Source organism: Pteropus alecto, unplaced genomic scaffold, assembly GCF_000325575.1.
Source record: "Pteropus alecto unplaced genomic scaffold, ASM32557v1 scaffold78, whole genome shotgun sequence".
Lineage (NCBI taxonomy): Eukaryota > Metazoa > Chordata > Mammalia > Chiroptera > Pteropodidae > Pteropus > Pteropus alecto.
The window spans coordinates 15,057,415-15,070,324 of NW_006443124.1; the positions used below are offsets into that span (position 1 = coordinate 15,057,415).

Genomic DNA, 12,910 nt, shown 5'->3' on the forward strand with positions numbered 1-12,910 from the left:
TGCATGAGTGCCAAACACCTGGAGGAAAAAAAGGTACAAACCATCATTTTGCTTATTTAATTTACAATCTGAAAATATTTGGGCAAGAAAAGAATGCACAAATGAGCTCTCCAGTACGATCTGGTGTCCGGCTGAAATAAACTGGTGTAACTGCAGGTACTCAGCGTGTCATATGTATCTGATGTGTGTTTATGGATACATGCGTTATGCAGACCACAGAGCAGGCAACAGTCAGCTAATATGCTCATTTCTTACCCACAAACATCTTGAAATTCCTTCTGTGTCTGTATTTGTAAACATCTTATGTAAAACAGATGGATTTATAGAACATGTGCACTGGAGTTTGGTTTTATTTATTTATTTTTAACATGTGCTATAAAATGCTTTGGAAAAATGATCTGTGCATTTGAAAACAAGAAAAGATTTCTCAGTGTACTCCTGAAATGTCAAGAGAGTCAAGAACAGAGGACATGCTGGCACTTGGGGCAACTGCTCAGAATGGCCTCTTGGGCCCAAACAGGTTGCCTGGAGGTGGCTCTCACACTCGACAGCACATTATGATCACCTGGGAAGATCTAAAAATTTCTGTTGGTCAGGCCTCACTCTTTACCAATGACACCAAAAGCCCTGGGTGAGAGCTGGGCACTCTCAGCTTGTTGAAGGCCCCAGGGTTTCCAGTGTGCACCCCCGTTTGGGAACTGGCCTTGGAGCCATGGTTCTCCCGCCAGGTTGGAACCACTTTAACCCTGTCCATGCTCAGGCCTCACCCCAGATCAGTCACAACAGGACCAGCCAAAAGCCGATCTTAAAATTTTCCAGTGACTCACGTGTGCAGCCAGGGCTGGGAACCACTTCCTTCAAAGGACTTGGGAACAATCCTAAGGGATGTGACTGCTGAGCCGGCCTCGCTTGATGGGAACCCAAGATGAGGCAGGGGCTTCCATACCTCGTCTCAGTCCAGATCAAGTCCCGTTCCCAGGTTACCTCCACTATCTCTCTCTGACATGTATTAATTGTGTGACTCGGAACCAGTTTGAGAAGTGCTCCCTAGCTCCTGTCTGTTGGACTCTGGGCCTCATCACACACGCCTCTCCTTTCCCCGCACCCTTGGTCTCTGCCTGAGCCGGGGATCCTGAGCTCTCCCTCTGCCTCAGCCTCTCTTCCCCACCTTCTCGTATCCTGCAGCTAGAGGAATTTCCTTAAAAGCATACCTTACCACATCTACCTCAAGTCGTCCCGCAGATGTGTAGACACATGTCCTTGTTTATTGCTGGTAGGAATGCGACATGGCGCAGTGGCCACAGGAGTCAGCGTGGCATCTTCTTACAGAGCAAAACATATGTCCATACAGAATTGGATGCAAATGCTCACCGAAGCAATACTCATACAGCACCAAATTGGAAACATTCCAAAGGCACATCACCTGGCCCATCTACATACTGGATGTACATAATACAATACAGTGGGTATACCGAAGTACCTCCAATCAAATACCACTACACACAGCAACACAGATGGGCCTCAGAAGCATGGAGCCAACGAAGGAGGTCACACACACAGGACTGTGTAGTGTATGATTCCTTTGTATGAAATTTCTAGACAGACAAATCTATAGAGACAGATAGCAGATCAGTGGTTGCCTATGGTTGGGGGTTGGAGTGCGAATCGGCTGGAAATGGGCACGAGAAAACTTTCTGGGGTGGCAGAAAGATTCTAAAACTGGATTATGATGGTGGTTGCACAGCTGTATAAACCATAGAACTGGACTCTTACAGTGGGTAGAGTTTATGGTGGATAAATTATAATTCAAATAAAACCATTAAAAAAAAACCTTCCAGTGGCTCACACAGGATAGTGATCAATCTCCTTGCCTGGTGTGTGAAGCCCTCCACCTTGTGCTGATCTGCCTTTCCAGGACCTTCTCCCCCAGTATGCAGCCCCATGGGACCCTCAACCTTCTCCAAGCACCGACCTGGCCCCTGAATCTGGAATTCCTCGTCACCATGGCTGGCTTCCCTGCCAGGCAAACTCCTTCTTCTCCTTCAAGACTCAGAGCACAGAACACTTCATCTGAGGTCCATAACCCCAAATATTATCATGCTTATCAAAATATCATTCTTTGCTTATACATCAGTCTCTCCATTAGAGCAGTACTTTAAAAACTTAGGCTAATGGGCTGTGAAATCAACTTTTCATGCTACAACTAGCATTTTTTTAAATGAAGTAAAATAGAAAACAACATTTTCTACACAGAAAGTACACTGTTTCATGAAACTCCTGTTTCACCTGTCTACGTACATATAGTATTTGTATGCGCACTGAGGGGCTTATTTCTTACTATGGGCCGAGGTTTAAAACATCTGAAAAAAACTTCACTAGACAAGGAGTTCGTTGAGGGCAGGGTTCGTGCTGTTTCTCTGTGTCCCCATCATCAGCACGGGGCTTGGTACACGGAAGTCACACAATAGGGTGTCTGCTCAATGACAGAGTGGTTCTGTCCTCAAGTGACACTCCTCCTGCAACTCGATTATACGTCCCTTTGTGTCTTATACATCTTTCTGTCTCGCAACACACACATGGTTTTTAAAAAGTTGTTGGCTAGCGGTCCGCATTCCCCTACATTTAGACTGGCAGCAAACCCCAGCAGGAAGTCCAAATGATTTCTATAAATCTGAGTTATAAAACCAAGTAGAAATGTCAAATACATTTTTTGAGAGTTAAGACGTACAATATAAAAATAATAATGCTGTAACAATAAGTCAAATCTAAAACTCTGAAGAGAAGTAGCTCCATAATTTGTGGAGTCTAGGGCAAAATGAAAACATGGGACCCTTAATCAGAAACTATTAAGAATGTAAGATGGTGACAGCAAAGCATTAAACCAAGGGGGACCCCCCCCACTACGTGCAGAGGCTCTTTAAAGTGTGGACCACACAGTGCTCACCCATGACACCCAGCTCTGACCCCAGATCACAAAGGCAGAGACCTGGTGGGGATGGTGGGTGGTGGTTTAAAAGTGCTTTAACACTCTGCACATTTGTCCAAATCGTGGGAGCCCACCTGCCCCAATGTCAAGCCAGTGATGAAGAGAACCCATCAAAAGTCTGACTGGGGCCCCGAAGCACCCAAAATGAAAGAATTTGGGCTCTACAACAGAAACTCTGCACTTCCTAGGTTGAGCATGACTGGGCAGAGGGCCAATCAATTAGCTCATGCCTCAGTTTCTCTGTCCTGAATCCCCATCTTTTAGCCAGGACATGTACTTTCAACCTGAGCCCCCATTGACTGGGCTGGCCTTCTGGGACATCCAATCGATGCCAGTCCTGCAGCCTGGTTGGTCTTCCCAGCCCAGCCCTGGCTTTCTCCTCTTCTCCTTGGCCAGGAGCCCCAAGTCTGAACTTGGTCTCTCTTTTCATCTTATGAGAGCTGGCGGGGGTAGGGTACATGTGTGTGGGCAGGAGAAGGGGCAGGTCTCAAGCATAGAAGTATAATGCAAGGTGTGCTGGCACTTCTATGAAGAAAATTGCCTTTGACTTGTGGGTACAAACAGGTTTGCAGATTTAGATGGGGACATTTTTTAAAGATCAGCCTCCCCCCTACATGACTTAAAATGATGTCATTTAAATTATTTGGAGCTTCTTTTGAGAAACTTTCTACCCCTGAGCGTGTCAAAAGCAATTTCCCAGAGTTAAGCCTTCATGAACTCAAACTTACAGGCCCGAGCATCTCCCTCACCGAGATCTGGGGTCAGGGTCCCAGCTGGGGTAGCATCAGCTTGCTTCTGGATGATTCGGGGAAATGCAGGGTGCCTAAGGAATCTTATAGATCATCTGGTTCTGAGGTGACTCATCCTTGCTTAAAGCAGCAGAAGCCGCTCTTTAAATAGAAGACGTCATGCAGAGGCTGAGTCTAGAAACGCATCAGAGCAGGACAGCTCTGGTTGTTGCTTGGCACAGGAAGCCAGGCCCGACTTCTTGTATGCCTTTCTCTACCCCAACCGCTCCCCTCTCACTCCTAAAACTCAGCAGAGCCCAGTTTGAGAAACCCTGGCCTATTCCGCCCTCCCACCCCCACCCCATTCCTATTTCACAAGCAGAGACCCACCATTAAGTGGCCTCCCACTGTCACACGGAACCTTCCCCTGTCTCCAGGCCACTGATGTTTCCAGCACCCCAGGCTGCCTCTCTGTTTCCTTTTAGTTGCTGGAAATTTCAGGGTCCTGAAAGATTCGAAGCAGCTTGTGCATTTGTGTGGTCCCAGTGGAGTCTCATCTGTGCCACTGCATTCACTCAGGCCTGTGTGGCCTGCAGTCTTCAGTCAGAGAAAGCGCGTATGCACGTCCGTGCCTCAACCCACCTACAGCGATTCCCTGAAACCCATTAGCATCACAGAAGCGGTGCCCATGTGAAAACACTTACCATGTGCCATTTTGGTTCAAGGCAGCAAATGAACCCCACATTTAAAGGGAGCTGAAACTTGAGAGTTTAATGCCCCTGCTTTGGAAGGTGATTCAACATTAGCCATGCAGGGGCCAAATGCCTTGTGGCCACTTGCCTTCTCTTTAGATTCTGGCCAATAAAATTCCTTTTTTTTGAGTGTACAGTTCTATGAGTTTTAAGACATGCATAGATTCTTGTAATTGCCACCACTTACAGGATAAAGGACAACTCCAAAACCCCCAAATTCCCTCAGGCTATCCCTTTGCAGTCAGACCATCCATCCCCCTTCCCCTAACTCCCAGTGATCACTGCTTTGTTCCCCATCTCTGCAGTTTTGCCTTTTCCAGAATGTGATATAAATGGAACCTACAGTATGCAACCTTTTGAAACTGGTTTTCTCACTTAGCATAATACATTTAAGATTCATCCAAATTATTGTATGCATAAATAGTCTGTTCCTTTTTCATTGTTAAGTAGTATTCCATTATCTGAATGAATAAGGGTTTACCTATTCATCCAGTGAAGAACATTTGTTGTTTTTCCAGGTTTTGGTAATTATGAATTACATTACTATGAATGTTCATGTACAGGTTTTTTTTTTGTGTAAAGATAAGTTTTCATCTCTCTGGGATAAATGCCCAGGAGTGGAATTGCTGGGTCATTTGCTAAGAGTGTGTTTACTGTTCTAAGAAACTGCCAGACCGTTTCAGAGCGGCTGCACCATTTCGCATTCTCACCAGTAAAGCATGAAAATTCCAGTTGCTCCACATCTTGACCCACACTTGGCATTGTTGGAATTTTATAGCCACTCTAATAGGTATACAGTGATATCTCACAGTGGTTTTAATTTGCACTTTCCTAATAACTAATGAGGTTGGGCCTCTTTTCACATGTTTATTTGTCATCCATATATCTTCTTTAGTGAAGTAACTTTTGCCCATTTTTCATTGGGTTGTTTATTTCGTATTGCTGAATTTTGAGAGTTCTTTATATATTCTAGATACAAGTCTTATGTTGGATATGTGATTTGTACATATTTTCTCAATGTGTAGCTTGTCTTTTCATCATATTTAGGATTTCCCTTGCAGAACAAAAATTTTAAATTTCGGTTCATGTCCAACTTATCAATTTTGAAAAAATGGATCACGCTTTTGGTTGTTATCTCTAAGAACTCTTTGACTAATCCAAGATCATAAATATTTTCTTCTGTGGTTTCTTTTAAGAATTTTACAGTTTTGTGTGTAATTTATATTTACATCTCTGATCCACTATGATTTAATACTTGTATATGACATGAGGTTTAGTTTGAGGTTCACTTTGGGATTATGTATGTATGTATGTATGTATGTATGTATGTATTTATTTGCATATAGATGTCCAATCGTTCTAGTACCATTTGTTGAAACTACGTCATTTCCTTAGCGCCCCTTTATAAAAAATCAGTTGATTCTATTTGCATGGGTTTATCTCTGGGCTCTCTGTGCTAGTCCATGACCAATGCGACTACCCTTTTGTAAATATTACTGTGTCTTGATTAGTGTGAATCCTCCAACTTTGTTCTTCTTTTTCAAAATAGTTTTCACTATTCTAGTTCCTTTGCCTTTCCATATAAACTTTAGAATAAATTCACTGATACCTACAAAAAATCCTGTTTGGATTTTGATTGAGATTAAATCTATAGATCAATTTGGGGACAGTTGAAATCATAATTGTATTGGATCTTGCAACTCAGGAACCAAGCATGTATCTTCATTTATTTAGTTTTTCTTGGATTTTTCATCAACATTTTGTAGTTTTTAGAATATAGGTCCTGGACATATTTTATTATGTTTATACCTAAATATCTCATTTAGGAGGGAGTACTGTAAATGAGGTTGCTTGTTAAGTTGCGGTTTCCAATTATTTGATGCTAGTGTATAGAAACGTGATTTTTTTTATGTTGAACTTGTATCTCATGATACAACTCATTTATTAGTTCCGAGAACTTCTTTTTATAGTTCCTTTGGATTTTTTTTTTTCTTTATGAAGACAACCATGTCATTTATGAATACAGACAGTTGTATTTCTTTCTTTCAACTTGAATGACTTTCATTTCTTTTTCTTACTTTATAGCACTTGCTAGGACTTCAGTACAATATTAAATAGGAATGCTTTCCCCAGTTATTGGGGAAAACATTCAATCTTTCACCACTGGGTAGAATGTTGGCTGCAGGTTTTTGTAGATGTTCTTTATCAGTCATACCATCCCCCATCCCTGCCCCCTGAGACCACTAATCTGTCACTACAGTTCTGCCTTTTCCAGGACGTCATGTAAGTAGAGTAACACCATTTGAGATCTACCTCTGGTTTCAGGTTAAAGGTGTTCGCTTCTACGTCTGAGTGTTCTTTTCTATCATCCTTCTGTTTGCTAATATTTTTTATTATACATAGATGTTGAATTTTATCGAATGCTGTTTCTGCATCTATTGATATGATTTTTATCTAGTTGATATTGTGGATTTCATTAATTTTAGCACATTGAACCAATCTTGCATGGCCAGAAAATTTAAGCATGGCATCTATTACTTTCTACCTTTATTAAAGCTGTTAAACGTGTGTTATTTCCCCATGAGGTTATGGACTGCATTTTAGTCAATTAACTCAGATTCATCTCACATGCTTTGAAATCCCACCAAGTTCCAGGCACTACTCAAGGTAAGTCTACATCCATCATCTTATTTAATTTTCACAACCACACTAGGAGGTAGATATCATTATCCCCTCTTTACTGTCGAGAAAACTGAAGGCTAGAGAAATTAAGAGGCTTATCTTACATCTAGGTCTCCTAACTCCACATCTAGTATTGCTCCTGCCATAATAGTAGCCTCTAATTCATCTTTTAACCCATAACAAGTTCAGCATAGCGATGGGTCCCAAGCCTGTGGGACTCCTGCTCTGAGCTTGAAGTCACCAGCCAAGCAATGCCCCCTTCTCAGAGAAAAACAGCAAATAACATTTATTGAGCACATATGATATGCTAAGGTTATGATGTGCTAATTGTTATGCACACATTAGCTCCTTTAATCTTCACATGAGGTAGGTACTGTCTTATCCCCATTTTGCAGATGGGGAAATTGAAGCAGAAAGGTATTAGATAATTTGCCTTATGTCATGCCACTAAACTGTATGGTCTCACCATCTCATCTCATTTTCCTCTCATTTCAAAAATAAGAGATATGGAGGAAAAATCGAATACATACCACACGTATTCAAAGTAAAAATTTCAGAAGGCAGGAACAGAGGAAAATAACTATAAAAGAAACATTCAACAAACTTCCCTGAGTCTTAAGCTCAAAAAGTAAAACTAATAAAAAGAGACCTATCTTGATATTTTTGGGAATTTATTGACAGTTTCTTTATATCTAAAATAATATATCTTTATAGGTGGCTGTATTTGGTCACAATACAGTTTCAAAATCAGAAAGTATATAGGCCGACCATTAGGTTATACAACTAGAAGTATATAAAAGTTTAAATGTAAAAATAGCTTAGAATTTTTAAAAAACACTATTATTCAAAAGAATGGTAGAAGAAAAGAAAAGCTTCAAGTGCAGGGAAATAAAATATTTTTAGAAAGCCTAAAGAAAAAAAAGAGCAAATCACTGTACTTAGCAGAGATTAGAGGTATGGGGGACTGGAAAACATTGTAGAAGAATATACCCAAAATATTTTTTAAAAAGGAAAATAAGTATTACTAAAATTGACTAGCCCTGGGTTCAATCAGTTTTTAAAGCATGCTGCTTGAGCCATTTCAGGAACGGACACTTTTAACCTTTTTTACACCTTGAGAAATATAGAAATTTTCCCAGTTCCATTTGCTAAACTGCTTTCATCCTTCATGCTTTAGTTCAATATTTATCAAGTGTCTACCATATAAGGAGATGTATTAACAGGCACTGAGCTTTTAGTGGTGAACTAAAGACAGACATGACACCTGCCACCAGAGTACCAAAATTTATGGGGAGACAAGACTAAATTGAAAAATCACATCGTTAATTAGTTACAATATCCCCTCAGAGACCCCAGAACCAGTTGGCCTGTGTTTCCCTTAATAGTTAGTTGCAATAACTGCTATAAAGAAGTTCAAAATACTCTGAAAGAGAATAACCAGAAGGAACCTAAACTACCATATGTAGGTTGGTAATTTAGACAAGGCTCCTCAAAGGATGAGTCTCACTTAGTTAGGTGAAATGGTGCAAGAAGAAACCTGGAAGGCAGAGGAAAGAGCGTGTGCAAAGGCCCTGGGGCCATAAAGGGCTTGATGAGTCAGAGGAGAGCTTCCCAGCTTGTGTGCAGTGAAGAGGTTTCAGGTTTGCCTCTAGGTGAGAATAACTGATGTGAAAAATGTTGTAGGCCAGTGTGGCTGGAGAGGAGTAAACACATCCAGGGTCTAGTGGGCAATGTTAGAGATTCTGATAAAAAATCAGGATTATATTTTCCGCCTGACAGTGTGGGGATCTTGTGCTTTAAAAAGATCACCATGTAACACGAATCCTTTTCAAATTCTAGAAGAGAAGGAAATACTTCATACTATGAGACCAGCATGACTCTGATATCGAAGCCAGATAAAAACATCACAAGAAATGAAAACTACAAGCTGATAACCTTTACAAATGTATATGCAAAAGTCCTCTACAAAATACTGGCAAAGTGAATCTAGTAGCATATTAAAAGGATTATATATCACGATCAATTGGATTTATACTGAGAATGGAAGGGTGGTTTAGTATGCATAAATCAATGTAACACACCACAGAAATAGAATGAAAGGCAAAATAAAACCATCGATCATATCAATTGGTGCAGAAAAGGAATTTGACAAAATCCACCACTCTTTCATGATAAAAAACACTAATAAACTAAGAATAGAAAGGAATTCTTTAACAGGGTAGATGGCATCTATGAAAATCCTACAGCTAACATCAGACTCAATAGTTAAAGACAGGACATAGTCTGCTTAAGATCAGGAACAAGACAAGGATGCCTGCTTTTGCCACTTCTAATCAACGTAGTATTAGCGATTTTAACCAGAGTAATTAGTCAAGAAAAAGAAAAAAAGCATCTAAACTGGAAAAGAAAAAGAAAGATTATTTCCATTCATAGCTGACGCGTTCTTATATGTAGAAAGTCCTGAAGAATCCACACACACCAAAAACAAACAAACAAACAAAAAAACTGTTAGAGCTGATAAATTTAGCAAAGTTGCAGAATACAAGATCAACACAGAAAATCAGTTGTATTTCTATACACTAACAATAAAAAATTCAAATAGAAAATTAAGAAAATAATTTCATTTATAATAGCATCAAAAAGAGTTAAATACTTAGGAACAAATTTAGGCAAAGAAGCACGAGGCTTGTACACTAAAAACTACAAAATATTGCTAAAAGAAATTAAGAAGACCTAAAGAAATAGGGAAAAAAATCCTGTGTTCATGGATTGGAAAACTTAATTGTTACAATAGCAGTACTCCCCAAAGTGATCTACAGATTCAGTGCCATCCCTATTGAAACTTCAATGGCCTGGTTTTGCAGAAATGGAAAAAATGATCCTAAAATTCTTATGGAATTGCAAGGGTCCCCAAACAGCCAAAACAATCTTAAAAAATGAAGGACAAACTCAGAGGGCTCATACTTCCCAATTTTAAAACTTACTACAAAGTGGCATATCCAATGCCAGGTAGATGATCACCATGAAGTTCAACTCCTTTGTGACCTCCAACTGCATCAAAAACCCCAAACACCACTTTAATGTCTCCTCACAGGGACGTCAGAAGCTCACGTCATCCCAGCTCTCCCAGGAGCTTTGGCACAAGTACAACATCCACTCCATGCCTATCCACAAGGAAGACAAGGTCCAGGTGTTTCGAAGACTATACGAAGGTCACCAAATTGGCAGGGTAGTCCAGGTGTACAGAAAGATATATGTCATTTACACTGAGCAGGTGCAGTGTGATAAGGCTAACCACACAACTTTTCATTCACCCCACCAAGGTGGTTATCACTGGGCTAAAACTGGACAAAGATGGAAAAAAATTCTTGAACGCAAAGCCAAATCTCAACAAGTTAAAAAAGAGAAGGAAAATATAAGGAAGAATTTGTTGAGAAAATGCAGGAATGACAATAACCTGTTGTACAACCATAGTTTAACTGTCAATTTTTAGCCTGTGTATTTCTTTCAAACTTTTCAAGGTATCTCTGGAATATTTTGTTTCCTTCCTGTTTTATTACTGATAGGTGGCTTTGCAAATCTACTTTTGCTGTTTTAATTAATTTTATGAATAAAAATTGTAAATGTGAAGAAGAAACTTACTACAAAGCTATCGCAATCAATAAATGTGGAATTCGCATAAGGACAGACATGCAGTTCGATGGAATGCAATTGACAATCCATTAAAAAAACCATACATCTGTGGTTATTTGATTTTCAGCAAGGGTGCCAAGATCATTCAATGGGAAAGAACACTACTCTCTAACAAACGATGATTAGAGAACTGAATATCCACACGCAAAAGAATGAGTTGGACCCTTATGTCACGATGTACACAAAAATTAACTCAAAATGGATCAAAGACTTAAGCCAAAAAGCTAAATTTAACTATATTTTCTTAAAAGTGTTGGCAAGAATGTAGAATAAACTGAAACCCTCATACATTGCTGGAGGGACCGTAAAATGGTTCAGCCGCTTTGGAAAGGTTTGGCAATTCCTCAATAAGTTAAATATAGAATTACCATCTGACTCAGCAACTCCATTCCTCCATTGAAAACATGTCCATCGTTTGAAAACAGATACTCCAACAAATAATTGTACACAAATGTTCACAGCAGTTCTATTCATAATAGCCCCAAAGTGGAATTGACCCAAATGTCCAGCGATGGGTGAATGGATAAACAAAATGTGATATATTCATACAATGGAATGTTATTCAGCCATGAAAGGAATGAAGTTTTGATACAGGCTACAACATGAATGAAACTTGTAGACATTATGCCAAGTAAAATAAGCCAGATACCAAAGGCCATTTGTTGTATGACTCCATTTATATAAAATATCCAGATTTGGCAAATTCACAGGGAAGAAAGCAGATTAGTGCCAGGAACTGAAGGTAGTGGAGAATGGGGAGTGGCTGCTTAATAGGCATGGGAGTCTCCATTCGGGGTAATAGAAAAGTTCTGGAACTAAACGGTGATGGTTGCACAACATTGTGAATGTACTTAATGCCACCAAATTGTACTTTAAAATAGTTCCAGTTGTCATCTTTTATGTGTATTTTACTTCAATAATAATAAAAAGAAATCCAACTAATCAAGCAACTTACACCGTCTTTTGCTGATTACAAAACTTAATAAATAAACATTCTATGTAAAAAAAAAATCACTATGGCTGTTAGGAGGACGATGGGTGGTACAGAAGCCAAAGTGGAGGAGGGGCAGCTGAGTGCAGCGGGGAGAGGGAGAGAGAGAAGAGATGGATTTGTGAAATGCTGGAGGTAGAGGATGATTCTGAACTTCTGGCAAGATAATGCGGTGGGCGGGGGGGGGGCAAAGACATTTGGGGACATCAGGTCACAAGTTCAGTTCTGATACCCACACATACATAAAATAAACATAGACTAAAAGAATAATAGGTGATGTCCAAGCAGTATTTATTCGAGAATTGTAAGAATAGCTCAATATTACATTTGTTAATATAACTCATAACATTAATAGTCAAAATCATTCGTTTAACAATCCTTCCTTTTTCTACTGATCTAAAATATTTCACTTTAATGAAATGCTGTTCTGAATTATTTTATATCCTTGGATCTGTTTCAGAAATTTCCACTGTTGACTGATTTGTCCATTCTTATACTGGTAACGTGTTTTCATTTTCATTACTCTAGCTTTAGAATATATTTTACTGTCTGATAACCTAAGTTCCTCTTTGAACTTTTTCTTTCTAAAATTTTCTTGGCTGTGCTTATATGTTGATTTTCCTCGATGAAATTTAGAATCATTTGGTCGAATTCCCCAAATATCTTACTAAAATTTTGATGGAAATTGCACAAGATTTATTGATTGATTTGAAAAGAGTTAACATCTAAAGTAGACAACCAATCATTCTATGACATCATCATTTTGACCTATTCATTACCTATTTGTAGAAGAAAAGTACATTAGAACCACATTTACCATATGACAAGATGAAGTATGGAGAGTTTAAAGATTTCAGTATAGAAAATTAAAAGTATTAAAGAAAATATTTGTGATGTTGGGAGTGTAAAAGACCTTTCCAGGACATGACACCAAAGACAGAAGCCATGAATAAGAAGATTTAGATTTAAAAAACAAAAACAAAAACATACCAAAATCAGAATAAATAAAATTGAAAAATATTTTGCAATCTAGGAAAGAGTTCAAATATCCAGTGAAAAAGAGAACAAACAATTCACA

General features: G+C 39.2%; 1 protein-coding gene and 1 pseudogene across 1 annotated transcript in view; one reads left to right on the forward strand and one right to left on the reverse strand.

Moving 5' to 3' along the window:
• COL23A1 (collagen type XXIII alpha 1 chain) overlaps window positions 1-12,910 on the reverse strand; it is a 284,627-nt gene that overhangs the window by 172,723 nt on the left and 98,994 nt on the right.
• LOC107196474 lies at window positions 10,171-10,598 on the forward strand (annotated as a pseudogene).